The sequence below is a fragment of the Cupressus sempervirens genome, chromosome 8 (genome assembly GCF_028749045.1).
Source record: "Cupressus sempervirens isolate cs-2001-9-10 chromosome 8, ASM2874904v1, whole genome shotgun sequence".
Taxonomy (NCBI): domain Eukaryota; kingdom Viridiplantae; phylum Streptophyta; class Pinopsida; order Cupressales; family Cupressaceae; genus Cupressus; species Cupressus sempervirens.
In genome coordinates, this window is record NC_143125.1 from 503,409,984 (window position 1) to 503,423,670 (window position 13,687).

Here is a 13,687-nt window from a genome sequence, read left to right on the forward strand (position 1 = left end):
GGTGATGCATGTTTACTTTTGATGATTTTTTAATATTTAATTGCATGCATGATAATTTCAATTATATGCCATTAAGGATTTGATAAGAAAGTAAAAATGCTAGTAATTCTGATTTATTAAAAAAAATTGTATTGGACATTATTGGACCTTGAATAACTAATTCACCCCCCGCCCTCTCAGTTATTCTAAAAGAATTCTAACAATGATAACTTAGAGGTCTTTGATCTTTATTATGTAGGCTCTAGTTCCTAATTGACCCATCATAAAACATAATTCTCATAATTGGGCGCAACCCTCATCTCATGTAGATTCCTAAATGAGTGGCATGAAATATGGTAGGAGTACTTTGCAACTAACTTACCAAATTAAACCTTTAAGCCATCGATATGAATATTATGTATGTAAAAGAAGAATCACCAAATTCACATGAATATCATAACACTAAGTTTTTTTCATGTGGAGAACCTATTAGGAAAAAAACCATTACGGGAATGAAAACCACAAGATGATGTATTTTGTAAGAAGTGTAATATCATCTTAAATGTAATACAAGGGGAATGCACATGCATTCAAACATACTTATTAGGGATCAGTGCTCAATTACAACAAGGTACAAATTACCACCTTATGTATTTACAGGAATGAGAATCCAATGTGGACAACAATCCTAAAATCATGAATTGTATGATATCATCATCAACATTACCTAGTTAATTCCCATGAAATGCATCAAATATTTTCCTCAATAAAAAATTCTACTCATACATCTTCATATACTCATCAATACACCTCCCTCTTTCACATTCACACCTTCGTGATTACAAATGACTACATTATTTTATACATTCTCAAGGTCAGGCAAATCTTAACACCTAATTACAAAATATTTATTCATTAAAACACAATATACAATGCAATTCATTAAATATTGGTTATGTACAAAAATTGACCCATACCATCATCCTCGAACATGCAAAAACTCTATAAATTGTGCCATAATATAGCGCAATACGTTATACCACCATGTTGACTAAGAAAATTAAGAACACCAATAAGTAGATTTTGTCTAGCTAGTGATCCTCAAAAAAATAAACCAATTATGTAAAGGTCATAATTCAAAGTCCTAAATGTGTCATAACCTTCACATCTAGAAATGTTTCCACATTGATGCACATTGATCCAAACATTGTAACTCTGTCTCTTCTTGAACTCTTCTTGAACGTCAAAATACCAATATTTAATAAATCGTTCATAATTTACTCAAACCTTATTAAGTAGCCATGTAACTTGACATAAGTTGAATACAAACATCCCTCAAAACTTTTGTTCCTTCACAACATTTGATCTTCAATACAATAGCCGTACTATAATGTCCCTTGATGAAGTAACTTGGAATATCAAGGAATAATTATGCTTTCTCACATTAGCTATATTTATATCTTGCACTTGAATGAAATATGGGACATTAGACTTGATACAAATTACTAATAAAATTCATTCCTCTAAATCTATGCAATATGGTATGGTTGAAGAATTAATATTCTGATATAGAATGTACCATTCCTTTCTGAGATTACCTTATGGTGGGAGTTTCTTGCTTCAATTTATTACCTATAGACTATTGAAGTTGATGAAAGGTCAACCCCACAACTCCCAAGAATCACTTACATACAAACACCTATCACAGAAAGAGAGGATCAAAAAGCTATGGAGGCTAGAATTGCTAGATCCGAAGATGAGACATTCTTGATGAGAAAAAAGAGAAATTGCTATTATCAAAAGTGAATTAATGAATTACAAAGATATCAATCCTTATAAAAGGAGATCAAAAGCCTAAAAGGTAACTAACCTAGGTTGAATTATAATAATTAATAAAAGAATTAATTATTATATGCCCAATGTTTAGCTTAAGTAAACTAGAGAAAATAAGTGACTTGAAGGCCTAATAAGGTACTTAAGCACAAGCAAATCTTTGAAAAGAGAAGAAATTGAGAAAACCACATTGGAAAAACCCTACTCCAAAAATAGATGGAAATAATGTTCTAGAAGATAGTAACAACATGATGATTTGTAATGCCATGTGACCCAGAAGAAGTTAACCTAAAGTTTTACTAAGTTTGTCAAACTTTAAAAAAAAAAAGAAAGAAAGATAATAACTTAATAAAAATAGTTATAACATACTAGAAGAAATTAACATTCACATAAACACATACCATAAAATAGATTACAATTCTTAAGGGTCTCATGACATTGAATCACATTTAAGTTCAGTTAATAATAAATCTAATATATAATAAAACCACATCAAATAATAATATACCAATATGAAACCATTTAAATAATATACAATTATATATGATGCCACTTGGTAATAAACAGAATGCACAAGCATAAATTGTAGAGGTCACAGGGTATAAAAGGCTTAAATAATATACATCATCTTGTAAGATCTATGAAATCAAATACACTACACTAAGTATAACCATCCATCAAAAAAAAACAAGAACAGATAGAAAGGAACATTTGCACAAACACATCCAACAGCGGCATTTGATAGTCGGATCTCAATGGTATAAGAAAAAGAACTACTTCCCGACCTCATGGAACCTAGGTGGCCCACTCCCACTGCACTGAGGAGATAGTCTCAAGTCCCAAATAGGATAACAAACTCAAAAGTCAAAAACCAACATCTAGGTTCAAAAAATCACCTAAAAGAAAAATATCTCAAAGGGTACCAAGACACAAGTATCAACTAATCCTAGAGGCAACACAGACACATAGGAAATCTAATATGCAAGTGGGTAAGTGTCATTGCACAAACCAACTCTAGGGTTACTCGGCTAGTGTTCTAATCCTCCAACCCCCTAGTAACTCTATGTGGCACTAGTATCCTTTCATACTGACAAGGCATACTAACGAGTCAGCTCTAAGGTTACCCAGCTAGTCTTTTAATCCTCTAACACCTTAGTGACTTTTTGCAGTACCAATATCTTGTTAATTCATTTTAAACCCATTTAATGAAATGCTATCACTTATTAAACAACCTACAATAGGTTATCCTAGCAGCCACTTTGGGCCTCGACCTCCATTGCAAGCCACTTCCCAACATGACATATAGATAACCTACCCTAAGCTCAGTAAAATCAAAAGATGAAAAAAGATCACATACCATACATTAGTTCTTAAACAAGCAACTGACAAGTATTGAAAAACATTGATCATACTCACAAATTCCACCAATACGATCATCCTAATAAGATTGATCCCAAAATCAAGTATACATAAACCAACCCATGTCATAACATGACATCACCAAGAACAAATCATACAAACCCCTCAGTCCTATAAAAGTGTCTGGAAAGTAGTCCACATACAATTGATCGAAGACTCAAAGGTTATATCAGATAGGTCACACCATTCACCTCAATTTCACACAAGAACACTGGAAAGCAATAACAATTAATAGATCAAAACACCTCATTGAGCATACAAGACACATTACCATGGTTGACTATAAAAGATTGTATACAAACAACATCATGACATCACAAAAAAAAACCCCAAGCCTCTAGTAAACATCCTGACTAGCCAAAGCTAAGACAAACCCAAAAACTCCAACACCAGTAAATCACACGTCACATAAAGTACATACAAAAGTGAATTTCATAATTCATTAGGTTTTGAAAAGCCCTAAAGTTCAATATTTACTAAAGGTTTTTAGATTAAATCATAGACAATTCTATAATGGAAAACAATTTTCTCAAACAAGATTTTCAACTTAGAGAACTTCTAAAAATAGAAACACAACATACACAAAAAAGACAAAAATTCTAAGAATGAGCAACTACTGCACAAACCCACAAGATCCTACCTAGATATGATGCTAAAACAATGAATGCACAAACACGCAAGAATCTTCATTTTCTTTCTAAAACCCTCTTTTTGGAAATTGGCTCCTCCAAACCTGTCTATCTAGAAATGAGCTCTAATTTCTTTAATAAAGAGTTTTCCCCCCCAAATCAAGGCTTTGATCATGCAATTATGCAAAAACACTTAGTCTTTACTTACTATATTTTAATTTTCATGCACACACTTTATGCAATTTAATTAAAATAAACTTTATTAAATTAAAACTTTATCTCCCTTATTAAATCATGTGATGTTTTTAATATAATATTTATTAATTTAATTAATAAAATTATTTAGAGTTTATTAAAAATAAAACTCCTAAATAAATTATTTTTATTAAATTAAATAAATATAAATACAACTAAATAATAACTTTAATCAAATCTTTTAAATTAAATTCTTTCATGCACATTTAAAGAACTTTTTAATTAAAGTATTCGTTTATATTTTCTTTTTCTCCACTTTATTAATTAGTGTAAGCACTAGTTAAAGTATAGTTTATTTATTAAATTAATAAGAATAACCAAAGCTCATTATTTAAATGCAACTCTAATTTAATAATTAATAATTAATAATTAAATAATCATAATAAAACAATATTAAATCTTTAATATTTTAATTCTATTTTTATTCAACTTCTTAAATTAGACTTTTAAAATAAATATTTTAAACTAAGGTACATATTTAATTAATTTATAATTAATTAAATAACATCATATTCTAATCTCTCTTTAACCTATTTTCTAAATTTAGACCTTTTTATTTAAACCATAAATTGAATTAGTTTTTAATTAATCGAATAATCACATATTTTAATATTTTCTTTTTTCTCAAATAAAATCTATTACTCAACTAATAATATTATTTAAAGTTTACTATTAAAATAAAAATCTTAAATAATAATTATTAAATTAAATAAATACAAATATGTTAAAATTAGAAATTTAATTTAATCTTTTAAATTTAATTTGTTTATTTAATTAATTAAATATTGAATTTTCTATATACAATTTTCATGCAACAACTTTATGTAATTTAAATTAAAATATATTTATTAAATTAATTTTCTTTCTCACTTTAATTAATCATGAGATGTTTTTAATATCATACTTATTAATTTAACTAATAATATTATTTAGAGTTTATTAATAAAACTCCTAAATAAATTGTTATTAAATTAAATAATTATAAATATGTTATATTGTTATAAATAATGATCTTGTTGCTCAGGATCGAGCTCCTTGTTGAGCTCTCCTTGTTGTATTCCTTTCTGTCTTAATAAATTTTTACCCCTCTTTTTGCAAAATTAGAACTATAACTTTATCTTTAATTTTTAATTATTTTATTTGATTAATTCATGAGACATTTTTGATAATATATTTATAAACTTAGTTAATAACATTATTTAGAGGTTAAAAAGTAAGTGCATGATGTGAATGGCGCACGTGGTTGTTGGCTCAGGTGTAGGTGTAGGTGCAGATGCAAGTGTAGGTGTAGGGATAGGTGAAAGAATCTTAGGCACAAGTGGAGTCTGTATGGACAAAACTTCAGGGATACTGACAAGCCCAGGTTCCCAACCATGTTCTAAAGGTCAAAACCAACCTAGGGTTTCGTATCAGGATGCCCTTTCCAACATTTTTTCTTCAAATCCTATTGTACAACAAGCAACAAAGGAGCATGATTCTCTTTCATTCTAGCATTGCCATTTTTAGGAAACCCATCTATTCTCAGGTGACAAATCAATATTCTGAGGGAGAGTGGTGGTTCAATGAGCTAAACCATTTTTTATGAACCCTTGAATTCATGATGCTCGTTAGCTAGATTCTAGGGATAAATCGTGCTTTGGCCATGGATCAAGCTTTGAAAAGGGAGAAAGCTCAATGTAGGCCTCAAAATGGCTACAAAAATAATCGGTGCTAGATGGTTCCAAGAACAAGCAAGTTTCAAAATCGACATCAAACAGATCCAAGAATAAGCCCCCCAAGCAGGCACAAACTTAGTTCCAGTTGTCACGAAATGAGAACATGATCAAAAAGTGTTCAAAGCAAAACCATAAGATTGGATCTCATCATAAATAGTGGATCTTTGATATTTGTCAAGGGTTTCCTCCAGAACCAAATCTTCTCTCATGACCTAATTTAGCTTAGGATATGGACTTGGCCCAGGAACCTCGTGTTGATCAACCTTATACTGAGAGGCAGGATCCCCCAAAGCCCCCTTTATACCAGCCAAGAAACAAAAAATATGGAGAAAGAAGCAAGTGGTTGCCAAATCCAACTCAAAAGACACACAGGCAGGCATTAGGTCGATGATCACACTTCCTAGTCATATGCTAGAAAACTCCATTGGGCTATTTTGGCAAACTACATTAATTGGTAAATTTTCATCCAATTCTCTCTCATTTTTTACTATTAAAGATTGGGGTCTTACGTCTTGACCAAAATTAAGGGATATCTTCTATATTGATTCTAAATCAAAATGTTTTATAGCCATCTTCGAATCAAAAGCTACTAGAGATTTGATACATAAATAGAAAGGTTGGTTTTGTTGTGGTTTTGGTTTATACACTTTGATTTGGATTCCAAATTTCAAACCACAATCTCTTCAGATCCCTTTTCCACCACATTGGATATCCTTTCCCTCTTTACCTCTGGAGTATAAGGACCCTCAGACCATTGAAATCCTTGCAAACAAATTGGGTATTTTTCTTTCACATGATCTTATTCCATATGATCGACCACATTTGGATCCCAGAGTTTGCTTGCTACTAGATATGAGGCAACCTCTTCCATCTCAATTGGTCATTAATTCTCAATGGGGTTCATGGGACAAGTAAATCATAATTTAGAATGAGCAAACAGTGCAAAAGTTTCAAGATAAACTAGGTCACTTTAATACTCAATGTCAAGATTCACCTAATGAGGTTCAGGACATATGTCTAGATTATAGCACTAATCCTAACTTATGTGCCCACAATGCCCATTCAGATCCAAATCATGATATGGCCCCTATGGCCTATGCTCAATGTGGCTACATTTCACTAGGTAATCAGTGCTTGGATCTCTCTGTCACTTCCAAATTATTGTCAATCTTATAGTTGATCTTACCATACATTCAAGTTTTTCTTGTTGAATTGAAAAACTCCCATGATAGCCACCCATCTATAGATATGCCATTAGTCTACTTCAAAGATAAGGATCTTGTCAAAAACCATTATGCTGATTGGAAAACTCTTCAAATTATGGATCAAATTACTTCTACAATTGCTAATAATATAGTATTTAGTATTGCACAAGAAGAAGGATTTAATGTTGCTAATCATGAAAATAGTGATCTTGATGCATTACTCAAAGAATTTCAATATTGGAATAGTCAGATAAATAAATAAAAAAGTGTTTGTTTGCATGGCCATTGATGACTTTGAAACTCCAAAACAAGCGACTAAATTGGATTCGATGTTGGAGGCATGCTTTGATTTGGACCCACTTGGTCTTGAGAAAAGTATTTTTTAACATGTGGAAGATAACTCAAATTTACATTATGATGTGATAAATTCAAAGGAACCTAAGATTGATAAGGACCAAATTGAGCTTAACTCTCAAAACATCTCAAGCATTATGGTGGACTCCAACTTTCCACAAGTGGTTGATCAACTAGAGGTTCGACCTCAAGAGGACAATTTGAAAGAGTCTGAGGTCTCTAAAGTACAACCTAAATCTAGATTTCAAGCCAACTTGTTAGATTTTGATACTCAACACACTTTCTCCATTGTTCAGTATCCATCTCTCCACCCTCAGACCTCTAAGACACCCAAATCTAGAGGACGTCCAAAGGGCTCTAGAACTAGGACTGAGATTGCTTCAAGTATCCAGACCACACTAGATGACAATTTCTTTTTAATAAGAGAATGATGAGGAGAATAGCCTATTCTCCTTATCAGCAATGAGAATTGTATCATGGAATTTTAGAGGCATAAATGCTTCTGACAAGAGAGGCAGGATTCAAATTTTTTTAGAATCCTCAAAAGCTGATATTGTGTTGCTACAAGAGACAAAGTTATCACAAGAAAGATTCTAAAAGTCCATGACCAAATGGTCAAGGTGGTCCTTAGTGCACTCCCCCATATGGGGGCTTCTGGGGGTCTTGTCATTCTTTAGAACCCATTAACAATTCAGGGTCATCTTATTCAACAACAAACTAATTGGCAAATGTTGCAGGTGCTAGATTTTGATGTCTCTTTTACTCTATTCAATGTGTATGGACCTACCTCCACTTAGGAAAAGTTAAAAACATGGGATCAAATAGAAATTTTGATTCAATCTCAAAACCCCCATCAAGTCATCCTTGGGGGTAATTTTAATGTGATCTTGAATCAAAATGAGAAAGTTGGTGGTATTTGCCCACCCATTAAAACTATTCAGGACTTCGCTCAATTTGTCGAGAATATTGATTTGATGGATATTCAACCATCTAATGGAAAGTTTACATGGAAAAATAGGAGATTTGGCTTTGCTCAAATTGTAGTTAGATTGGATAGATTTTTGTTATCTCATGACTGGAAATTAGGTAATTTTTGCTTCCAGTCAGAGATTTTGTCTGCTCCAAATTTTGATCACTTTCCAATCTCCATAGACATTGATCAAGTTGCACCTATTGACCAAAACCAACATAAGTCATCATTTAAATTTGAAAGTATGTGGTTGTGTCACCCACATTTTCTCTCACTTTTAAAACAATGGTGGATCAGTGCTCCCTTTGCTCCAGGATCTAGAATGCACCAATTTTCCAGTAAATTGAAATACATCAAGGAGAAAATCAAAATCTGGAACATGCAAGTTTTTAAAAATGTCTTCAAATAGAAAGAGATTGTTAAGTTGCAATTGGAGGATATTCACTGCTCCATTATCAAGTTTGGGATGGATAGTGGCACATATGCTAAGCAAAAAGAGTTATAGAGTGAATGGGAGGAATTGTATAACAAGGAGGAATATTACTGGAGACAAAAGTCTAGAGAAGTTTGGCTACAACAAGGAGATAGAAACACACAATTTTTTCACACTTTTTCCCAACAAAAAAGGGTAGCTAAATCAATTTTTCAAATCTCAAATGCTGAAACAGGAAATATTCTAACCAACCCCCTCCAGATCAGAGATGAAGGTGTCAAGTTCTTTAAGAATCTTCTTGCACTGACAAAACTTCCCTTACCTTCACCTTCACAAGTAGAGGATTTCATCCAACACATACCTACAATGATCTACCCTACAGAGAACTCCAAGCTCTTGGCCCCTTTTACCATTCAATAAATTTGAGAGGTGGTTTTCTCCTTCCCTCCTAACAAAGCCCCAAGTCTAGATGGCTTCATGACACTTTTCTTTTAGAGCTATTGGGATTTTATTGGATGGGATCTTCTAGCAGTTATGGAGGAATGTAGAAAGTTCAAATCTATGTCAAAATATTTCAATTCTACAAATATAGCAATTATTCCAAAAACCACAGAGCCCACAACTTTTGCAAACTTTCACCCAATTTCACTCTATAACTTGACTTATGAAATTATTACTAAAGCCATCTATCAATGACTTCAAAAACTTCTTCCATCCATAATCTCTCCTGAGCAAGGTGGCTTTATTCTTGGTAGAGAAACAATGGAAGGTGCAATGGTAGCTCATGAAGTTCTCCACTCCATCAAGAATAGTCAATCCTCTAATTTTGTTATCAAGCTAAACATGCAAATGGGCTAAGAAAGAGTTTGTTGGAACTTCCTTTTTCAAGTCCTTCAAAAAATGGGCATTGAGAAGAAATGGTGTAAGTGGATTAAAGTCTGCATTTTGGGGGCTTGGTTCTCAGTCATTATCAATGGATCAGCATCTAGTTTCTTTTCCTCCACACAAGGTCTCCGACAGGGTGACCCTCTTTCACCAGCTTTATTCATCATCATGGTGGAAGCCCTTAGTAGGAATATCAAGCATCATCATCTATATGATAAATGAAAAGGAGCAAAAATTGAAGGTACAACAATCTCAGTCACACACTCTTTATTTGTTGATGACACATTATTGTTTGGTGCCTCATCAGTCTCTAAGGTTAAACAAATTAAGAGAATTCTCTTGCTATATTCAGAAGTCTCAGGGCAGAAAATTAATCCTCAAAAGTCAAAGATCTTCTTATTTTTTACAAACATAATTATCTCAGATAAGATTGTGCATATTAAGGGGTTTACTGAAGATTTTCTACCCTCAACTTATCTTTGGATTCCTTTCTTTATGGGTTCAAACAAGAAAGTCTTTTGGGAGGGGGTATATCAAAGAATTAAGAGAAAAATTGCTTCTTGGAAAGTTAGATGGTTGTCATTATCTGGCAGAATATTGCTTATTAAGTCAATCCTTTCTGCAATACCTAATTACTACATGGCTTTCATGCAAGCACTGTCTTCGATTGTCTCACAAATTCAAAAAATTATTAAGGGCTTTCTATGGTTGAGAAATTTGACTAATTAAAAGAAAATTCCACTTATCTCTCTCCAAAATATGGCATTTCATCGAACTCTAGGTGGAGCAGGAATCCACGATTTGACAACTAGGAACAAAGCATTTGGTGGTAAGTTGGTTTGGCAGATGTATACTAAATCACAATCAGTTTGGTGTCAAATCATGCAACAAAAATATCTAGATAACAACAAGCCACATAGAATATTTTCTATGCTAGATCCACCTAGGGGATCAGTCATTTGGGACTTCATGATTGCATCCAGAGATATTGTGCTTAACTACATTTCGTGGGAATTAAACTGTGGGGACAAGATTAACTTCTAGGGTGATTCGTGGAATGGCCATCTTTCATTAAATACAATGTCAAACATACAAAATATTGTCTCAGTTACAGAAGCAGAATGGGGAAACCTTGTTGTTCATTATATGGATGCAATTTGCATCTTCTCAAGGAAAGTAATATGGAAAGATCTAGACCAAATCCCTTTAGATCCTCAACAAAAAAAACAACTTAAATCTATCTTTTCAAAAAGATAGGCTTTTGTATCAAAAGCTGAGGATCGGCTAATGTGGATCCTAGCCAAAAATGGTAACTACTCAATCAAGGAAGGTTACAAACTTCTACAACAACTTGAGTTGGTAAAACCATCATCTCGAGCATTCATGTTTTGCTAGAATAAAATAGTACTTCCCAAGGATGGGTGCTTTGCGAGGCTAGCAATCAAGCATAGAATTCTTACAAGTGATAGATTGGCTAGGATGAATATTGTCTCTCCTTTCAAGTGTGTTTTATGTGGTAAGGAAGATGAATCAATCGACCATCTATTTGCAAGATGTCAATTTGCATACCAATGCTAGATATTTGTGTTAAACAAATTAAATTACTACTCCCCACCACAAAATAATATCTGGGACATTTTTTTGGCTTGGCCAATTCTTTACCCCAATGCCCTTTTTGTAGGAATCTGGAAATGTACACCTGCTCTAGTCATTTGGGCTATCTAGTGGGAAAGAAACAAGAGAATTTGTAGAAAAGAAGTATCATCTTTAGAGAAAGTGCTCCAAATCATTGAAAAATTGATCTCAGAAGTTACTAATGCAAGTGTCAGTAGATGCAGATTTAATTCAACTATAACTTCCTAGGATGGAAGTATCATTCAAGAATGGAAATCAATTTTTGTTCCATTTGGCACTAGTACTTCTTCAAAATTACAAACTCATAGAGATAGGTCTATAGTTAAATGGAAACCCCCTTCACTTGGCTTTGTCAAACTTAACTTTGATGGAGCATCCAGAGGTAATCCAGGACAATCAAGATTGGGAGCATGCTTTAGAGATTGTACTAGTAAAATTCTAGCAATCACAATGGCTCCCCTTCCTATAGGAACTAACAATATGGTCGAGGCTCAGTCATCGTTGTCAGAGCTAATTCTTGCTAAGAAAGGGAACTTCCAACAATTGTAAATTGAAGGTGATTCTCAAGTTATAATCTCTGCTTATATCAAGAGACAATCATCTTCTTGGAAACTCAAATATGTGCTCCAACAAATTTGGAATATTATTGATCAATTTTAGGAGTTCAAATTTTCACACACATATAGAGAGGGCAACAAAATGGTGGATTATCTTTCCAATTTAGGATGCAATGGGATTACAACTTTTACACTAAACCCTTCTACACTCATGGAGCATTATAAAGATTTGCAAAAATTAATGGCAGCTAAAATTTAGAAGAGAAGTTTATTGTTTGTGCCAAACTATTTTTCATTTTGGTGCTAAGAGACTCTAGGAGCTGAGCATGCTTCATGTACTAAGCATTTATTATGTGTTGAATCATAGCTAATGCTAGGCAAGGTAGGGACATAAAGGGTGGAGCAGACTCTATGTGCCGAGTAATTCTTAGATGAGCCGAGTTGCCTCAAGTGTTAAGTGTGTTTCATGTGCAGAGTGATCAATATGCATTGAGTCATACTTGATGTCAGGCAAGGCAGGGATTTCAGGGGTGGAGAGGACTCTATGTGTTGAGTAATTCTTATATGTGTTGAGTTGCCTTAGGTGTTGAGCGTGTTTCATGTACCGAGTGATCAATATGTGCCGAGTTATAGTTGATGTCAAGCAAGGAAGGGACCTCAAAGTGAGCAATCTATATGTGTGCTGAGAAATTCTTATGTGTGTCGAGTTGCTTCAGGTGATGAGCATGCTTCATGTGCTGAGGGATATCAGCATGCATTGAGTCATAGTTGACACCTATAAAGCCAATGACCTTAGGTGTTGATCACCATATGACATGTGTCGAGTATGCTAACACACTTCATGTGTCATGCATAATGTAGGTGCTGAGCTAGCATCAATATAGGTGTCGAGTTACTTTTGATGCCGAGCTAGAATTCTCATTGGTGCCGAGCTGCTTTAGGTGTCGAGCGTGATTCATGTGCAGAGTGATCAATATGTGTCGAGGCACAGTTGATGTCGTCCAAGCCAATGACCTTAGGTGCCCAATGCCATATGTGTTGAGTGTGTTAGTATGTTTCATGTGTCATGCAAACTTGTATGCTATATGTGTCGAGTAAACCAAAATAGTACGAGTTATCCTCTAGCTACTGAGATGAGCCAAAATTCTTATAGCTGTCAAGTTACCTTTGGTGTCAAGTCAGAAGCCAAGATGCTTCAAGTGATGCAATGAGTGTACTTTATGTGCTGAGTGATCAATATGTACCGAGTCATAGTTGATGTTGTACAAGCTAGTGACTTCAAATGCTAAACAAGTTACATGTTTTGTGTGATCTACATGTGCCGAATTGTAGATGATGTCGAGCAAACTAGAATGTCATATGTGCTGAGTATGTTATAGTGGACATTCTAATGTCACTCGATGGTTACTAAGGATTATCTAAATTGGGCATTGAACATTTATTTAAGCTTTCATAAATTTGGCTCCCATGTGCGAGATTAAGGCAAAATTGTGATAAATCTTGAAGAATTTCATTGGCTGACGTCAATTGAGTACAATTTTGTTCTATTTTGGTCATGTGGCACTTTTTACTCGACAAAATATAATTCAACTTATACAACGGCAAATTAAATTGCTCATTCTTCAATTTTGGGTGCATCAGATTTGTACTTTGCCCTTCTCAATTTGCAACTAATTTTTTATTTAATGATACCCTCTTTATTACACAAGAAGTGCAAGTACTCGACTTCCTATGTACGTATGCCAAGGGATTTAGTTTAAGATGCAAAATGGATTTCAATCCAATTTATTTATCCAGCTTTTTGTGTTTACCATTCAA